This window comes from Pelobates fuscus, chromosome 3 (assembly GCF_036172605.1).
Source record: "Pelobates fuscus isolate aPelFus1 chromosome 3, aPelFus1.pri, whole genome shotgun sequence".
Lineage (NCBI taxonomy): Eukaryota > Metazoa > Chordata > Amphibia > Anura > Pelobatidae > Pelobates > Pelobates fuscus.
The window spans coordinates 265,468,207-265,476,160 of NC_086319.1; positions in this window are offsets into that span (position 1 = coordinate 265,468,207).

Sequence of the window (7,954 nt, forward strand, 5' to 3'; positions counted from 1 at the left end):
AGAACTAACAGTGAATGTAGGATAACCAGTTCGAGGTCCTTGACTGGTTATTGTGTAAGCTGCACAGTGCACACTGCAACATCCAAGTGCAAACTGAAACAGTCTGCACAGGGACCAGAAAGCACTGGGAGTAAATATGCTACTAATGCACTACATAGTTTGCAGATAAATTAGTTCACATGCTATGAAAGAGCACACAGATTTAAATATTTCCCTTTAAACTCAGCAGTAAATAAAGACACCAACATATTAATGGTTATGTGAAAGAAGCATTTTGGAGAAGAAAAGTGGAACACTGCATTGGTGCCAATGCTGACTGCACTTCTTTTAGAACTTTACCCCAGAAATGCTCTGACATATTTTCAGATATTTTTATGTTCTCACATCCTATGCCATAACCCAGCATATCCTTTAGGGTCCACTCCCACATAATCACAGTGAATTAATTATAGCTTAATGACAATTCATTTCATGTAAAGTAAGTAGTTTAGCTCAGGGAAAGTTACGTTTCCATACTGTTCAATTTGAGGAAACCTGGTAACAGCTCAAAGTTTGAGCTGACTGCTTATATATAATGAAGATTAAACTCAGGAGTTCCTGAAAATTCTCTTCTACTCCCATGGTCCAGCACGGTGTTTGATGTATGTGATGGTGCTCAGAACTCAGCTTAAATGTCTCCAGCAATGGTGCCTAACTTTCAGCGCTGGATACCTGGAGTGATTATAGCTGTTATAGCTGTCTCAGCCAAGCACAAGCCAAGACTTAGTAAAGGGTATATAAGAACTGGTTTATTTAGAAACGGGTATACACACGGCCCCTACACGGCTTGAACCATCTAAACCCAACCCTGTGGTTCTGTCACACAGCTCATTCAGTTTTCCAGGTGGCAGTGTATAGTAAAGTCATACAATTGTAGGGAAAGGCTCCATCGTAGAAGCTTTGCGCTGTCTCCAGCTCCATGGTTAAGTCAAACCAATGGGTTATGATCCTTGAGAAGTGACAAAGAATGTCCATATAGGTAAGGCTGTCATTTTTCTCAGTGCCCAAACCAGGGCTTCTTTCTCGAAGGCCGAATAACTAACTTCCCAGGGTAACAACTTGCCTCCATGGTTCCCTACCTAGCTCAGCATGGCCCCAAATCCAAACATCAAAGCGTCTGTGTGAACAAGAATTTTCTTTTAGTTGGAATGGGAGTTGCCAACGCTGGGGTGTTTATCACAACTGACTTGAGTCTGTTGAATGCTGCCTCACACTCTGGAGACCACTGTCTAGGGAGGTTCTTATGGGTTAGGTCAGTCATTGGTTTGGAAAATAAAATTTAAAGCGCACTTTTTCTTTGTGAATTGTCATTTTTTACATTGATTCTGAATAATACTTAGTATTTTGCATTTTTTATTAGTGTTATTACATTTATCTTAATATAGACTTAATATTTTCCTACTATCTACAGAGTAACAAATTGTAGTGAAGCTCCCTGTATCCTGGCTGGGTACCTCCGCCAAGGATCGATTCCTTGCTGGAATCGGGGAAAACCTCACCGCTTCTGCCCCAGTCGCCGTGGCTTGACTGGGGTCCTCCTGCACCCTTTCTTCTTCCTGGAATAGTATAGGGGATTGGCTCTATTCCCTCCCAGGGACTGGACGACACACAGTCCTGGGAGCTGTAGTGCTTACAAGGACTTTTCCCGGTGAATCCTCCTCAAGCTGGAATAAGATGCTGAGCAGTGACTAGTCCTTTCCTCTCCCAGTAACTAGACAACACATAGTTCTGGGAGTAAAACTGGTTTTAATGAGCCAAACTCAGTATTTTATGTACAGACCCCAGCATGGGGTCTCCATTATATTCAAAAGAAGCCCCTCCCAGGAATCTCTGGGCCAGGGAGATAATGGAGTTAATGATCGGTAAGCTAATTATCTCCCAGGAACAGAAAGCCAAACATAAAGCCATAAAAACATAAAAGTACCGCAAAACATAATAAAAACATACAATAACCATACATATTATACATCCCCAAATAGCCCTGATCTGAGCACCTAAGTTGTCCAAATAGCGCTCAGATCTATACAGTGTAGGGGAAACACCACTGTGTTAAAGTTATGACCGGCCGCACACATGATCCTATGCCCAAAATAGTTCCAGGGAGTTTGATGCGTTTTCCGGTCAACTTTTGGGAGCTCCTGCAATCTGAAATACTGGGTGCTCCACCTGGCTCTCAGGTAGTGTTTGTTCCCCTTAGTCTCAGACACCTTCCCTCCAAAAAGCGCTCTCCTGGCGGGTTGCAAAGTGGTTCAAAACCCTGGACCAAGTTGTCCGGGAACTGCACTGTCACCTCATGCCGAAACCAGTTCCATACCATTTGCGGCTAAATCCCGCTGAGGTGACCGGGGACCCACGAAGTCCTCATGCCAAAATTAGTTCCATAGTGGTCGCAGCTAAATACCACTGAGGACCATTCGTGGGTTTGGTTCATGCGAACGGCCGCAAGGGAGCTAGCGTTCGGTTCCATTCTAATTAAGGGAAAGTGCTAAACCAGGGGCACCCAGGGAAAACTGCTAATGGTGGCTGAGCAGGGTAACTCCAGAATGGGGTCTCCTACCTGGAACGTAGTGAGTGGGCTGGAGGCCAGCTTCCACACTCCTGCAGGAGTTTGTGGCAAACGTTTCTGGCAAGGAGCATTTGTCACACAAATGATAAAGAAATGTTTATTGCGTGAACTGTATTTCTTGAACCACATGGCAATGATCCCTATAGCTGGAGCCTTGTGTGATGACGTTGGAGTGCCAAGTGACTGTGCCATGTAATGCACTGCATTCGCGGCTTCCCAACATTCTTATAATAATTCTTAGTTTGGCTACTTTGTTTTTCTGTCCATGCCTCAATAGTTTTTTGGCCTGCATTTTGGCCATTGCTGGCTTTGTATGCGTCCTCAGATGCTTGGTTTCCTTTCAATATTATATCCTTATTTGGTTTGAAAGGAAGATTGGATTTTTCCTTGACCACCCCTCCTACAACTTATTGATTTATTGTGTAATTAATATAGTTTCTTGTGACATGTTTTTCACTCATTCATTTGGCTTCAGCCTATTAGTTTCAACCAATGAGAGTCTGATGCAGTTCATCTAATAAAGTAAGTGTATGTTTGTTATTTCACTTATTAATTATGTGCATTATATATATGGATAGTGTTTATTGTGGTTTTAGCTTAATAAAGTCTACATTGGAAGTCGAAATGTTGCTGTCTGTGTTCTGATTCATCAATAAACTTGCTACCTTTTGTACCTTGAGTGCTTGGATTACATTGTTCTTTTCTCCATAGTTTTAGATAAAAAAAAAAAAAAAAAAACAACATTAGTTATTTAGTTCATATACCAAATCTATGAAGAAGGAGTGTGGAGTGAATTAGTTCTTGATTTATTAGAGGTCAGCTTTAAAAATGTCTAGTGTTGGGTCAAATATCAATGTACCTTCTAAAATACCAATGAGTGTTACGGATATGACAACCATGTCTGAGTAGTGCTTACAAAAAAAATCTGGATCCTATTATAAAACAGTTTAGTTTTGTTCTTAGCAGAGTTTTGTTTATGTGGTTTCATACAGACCCTTACAAATTTGTCCTTGTAGATTTTGTTTGCTGTTTGCTGTACTGGAGGGCATAAGGCATCCAAATACATAGTTTCAGTGGAGCTATTTGTTTTAACACTAAACAGTGTGGGTGACATGCTTTTAAAACACCTTCACATGCTTTTTCAACCAACAAAATAGTGCTTTATTTATATAACAACAAGTGTATTTGACATATAAATAATAATAAGAATGATCAAAATGCTATTCCATATAGACTGAATTTTAAGGCAGGGCCATCAAGTGTGAATATATTATAAAATCAGACCACTGTATTGTAGAATGAAGAGAATAGTATTGCATAGACACCCTTGATAAAGGCTACCAGGAGGAGCCGAAACGTTGGGGGGTTTGTTTGACTCTTGTTTCTGCCCGATTAGGCTTGTGAATTGTAAATATTTATTATTGTTTATTATTTAGCCTATTGTGTCACTGACTGCTGTATTAGTATTGTATACTTACTAGTGATGTAATAAATATAGATAGAGACTTTTTATGTTTTTTTTTGGTGTGCATTCTTTGTTTATTTAATGATTGGTTATTTTGGTATTTGAGGGAGTACCACTATTGAATAGCACCCTAGCGATTTTTATTATTACAGGGAGTGCAGAATTATTAGGCAAGTTGTATTTTTGAGGATTAATTTTATTATTGAACAACAACCATGTTCTCAATGAACCCAAAAAACTCATTAATATCAAAGCTGAATATTTTTGGAAGTAGTTTTTAGTTTGTTTTTAGTTATAGCTATTTTAGGGGGATATCTGTGTGTGCAGGTGACTATTACTGTGCATAATTATTAGGCAACTTAACAAAAAACAAATATATACCCATTTCAATTATTTATTTTTACCAGTGAAACCAATATAACATCTCAACATTCACAAATATACATTTCTGACATTCAAAAACATAACAAAAACAAATCAGTGACCAATATAGCCACCTTTCTTTGCAAGGACACTCAAAAGCCTGCCATCCATGGATTCTGTCAGTGTTTTGATCTGTTCACCATCAACATTGCGTGCAGCAGCAACCACAGCCTCCCAGACACTGTTCAGAGAGGTGTACTGTTTTCCCTCCTTGTAAATCTCACATTTGATGATGGACCACAGGTTCTCAATGGGGTTCAGATCAGGTGAACAAGGAGGCCATGTCATTAGATTTTCTTCTTTTATACCCTTTCTTGCCAGCCACGCTGTGGAGTACTTGGACGCGTGTGATGGAGCATTGTCCTGCATGAAAATCATGTTTTTCTTGAAGGATGCAGACTTCTTCCTGTACCACTGCTTGAAGAAGGTGTCTTCCAGAAACTGGGAGTTGAGCTTAACTCCATCCTCAACCCGAAAAGGCCCCACAAGCTCATCTTTGATGATACCAGCCCAAACCAGTACTCCACCTCCACCTTGCTGGCGTCTGAGTCAGACTGGAGCTCTCTGCCCTTTACCAATCCATCCATCTGGCCCATCAAGACTCACTCTCATTTCATCAGTCCATAAAATCTTAGAAAAATCAGTCTTGAGATATTTCTTGGCCCAGTCTTGACGTTTCAGCTTGTGTGTCTTGTTCAGTGGTGGTCGTCTTTCAGCCTTTCTTACCTTGGCCATGTCTCTGAGTATTGCACACCTTGTGCTTTTGGGCACTCCAGTGATGTTGCAGCTCTGAAATATAGCCAAACTGGTGGCAAGTGGCATCTTGGCAGCTGCACGCTTGACTTTTCTCAGTTCATGGGCAGTTATTTTGCGCCTTGGTTTCTCCACATGCTTCTTGCGACCCTGTTGACTATTTTGAATGAAACGCTTGATTGTTCGATGATCACGCTTCAGAAGCTTTGCAATTTTAAGAGTGCTGCATCCCTCTGCAAGATATCTCACTATTTTTGACTTTTCTGAGCCTGTCAAGTCCTTCTTTTGACCCATTTTGCCAAAGGAAAGGAAGTTGCCTAATAATTATGCACACCTGATATAGGGTGTTGATGTCATTAGACCACACCCCTTTTCATTACAGAGATGCACATCACCTAATATGCTTAATTGGTAGTAGGCTTTCGAGCCTATACAGCTTGGAGTAAGACAACATGCATAAAGAGGATGATGTGGTCAAAATACTCATTTGCCTAATAATTCTGCACACAGTGTAATGTCTATACTATTGAGTATTCTCTCCATATTTTGTATATTATATGATTGTGTGAAAATTTACCATCATTTGTCAGATAGTACACTGGACCATGATCAGTAAAATAAAGCTATTTTAAGGTTGCAGCTAATTACACAAAATAAAAAATATTTTTTTGCCTGTTTTGGTTTTTCTTTTTTTTCCCATTTTTTAAACATATATTTTCCACTCTCTTCTTGTGAAAAGCAATGAATAAAGCCACATGGCTTGAAACATTAACATAAATCACTATCTTCTCACATATAGTTTTTTATTTTTGTCATGCAGGGAGGTACATTGCGAGAGTAAGCGCCACAACAGTGCACACGTTGTATACAGTTAAACAGTGGCATGGGTATTTGCACAATTTTTGTTTTTGTGATACACAAACAATCTTATCTTAATCTATAAGTATGCCTAATAAAGTGTAGTTTACACGTTAGGTAAAAGTAGAATATCAAGAAGTTATGTAAGTTAAGCCTTGCTGGATATAAACAAATAATGAGTAATACATAGGGTTAACTTTGTCATGTCATGCTTATTATGTAGAGTGTTAATTAATATCTAGGCATATAACAAGATTACATCATGCCTCCCCGGTATAACCGGCTACTGATTGATCTATAAGTCAGCATAGGATTGTTGAGTAGCAGTGAAACTTTCATGCAATTTGCACATATAACGCTTTTCAAGTGGGAAGCATGTTAAGCAAGAGTTTACCACCGCATGGTCCCCGCGCCATCAAACTGACAGTCAGCGACCCTATGTAATTAGACCTGCTTATTTGGAGGGTCGGAACAGGACAGGCGCTTGAGAGCTGCTGAGTGAGGTGTGAGTCTGTGGTGGAGTGCCAGGCAAGTGTCAAAGTGGCAGTGTTCAACTAGGCCTAGGTCCTGGGCGCCACCATCTTTGTGTGGGTAGATGAAGTCCCTGTGAGAGAAGTCATCTGCCCACACTAGACAGCGCTGTGAAATTCCAGTGCATTCGAACATGAATTTCATCTATTCATTCATCAGAAAGACAAATAAATTAATAGTAATTTCAAACGAATGAACGAAGACCTCTTCATTCGTTCATTTGTTAATTTGTTTAAATTACAAGGAGGGAGCTACCGGCGCGCAGCTCCCTCCTTGTAATATCTAAAAATAGAAACGTCAGGGAGCAGTACGCCCTACCACTTCCTAACCCCTCCATGTCCTACCTCACTCTATGGGGGGTCAATATGTCCCCCATAATAGCATGAGGGAGATTAGGTCCAGGCTTGAAATAAAGATGAAAAAAAAGCTAATATGGGGGGCTTAGGGGCATTTGGGGGTGACTAGGGGGACAATTAGATGTAGTGGAGTCGTGAGGGGGATTAAAAAAAAAAACTGGATTTGGCCATGACAGTGCCGCTTTAACCTTGCAATGTAAGCATCAAAACATTGCCGTTTCTCTAAAACGGCAATGTTTTAAATTGCAGGGAAAAGGGGACCGTGCACCCAGACCACTTCAATGAGCTGATGATAGTGTTTGGGTAAAGCCTGAGTGGAGATACAGTATGTTATTATTGTGCTACAAATGTAAATTATGTGTTATATTATATTTCCAACTCAGCTTGATTCACTGCATGACTATTTAACTTGCCATTTGTATTTTGTTTTCAATCCATTACAATTCAGTGTTTAGTAAATAACTCCCATGTCAACAGTTCACATGTCTTTGTAAAGATATCCATGCAATGACCCCACCATTTTTTTTGCAGGATCTGAACTATAGTCAGAATGACCCCGTACCGAATAAATCAAATTCATCCAAACAAGGCCATTTGGACAGCCAAATCGGAATATTGTTCACACTATTTGATTCTTAATGATCCAGAATTGTGTCCAGATTTCATCCTGCTCAAATGCTGAGCCGGTTCACTAAACACCAAATTTTGTCTGGAAGGACAAAATTAGGTTAAAATGGCGAAATAGCAATTCTCATATTTACATAAGCCAAATAAGGTTGGAATTTGGTAAACCCAACTAGATATCCATCAACCGGATGCATTTGGGGTCTTGTTTGAAATCAGTTCTTCTTCTATCTGAACCCTATACATAGTATACAAAATTGTGACCAAATGCATCCAGGTAAGACCTCACAATGTTCTAAAATGGTTTTCCTACTTACAATGAGGGTGGATAAAGGCACT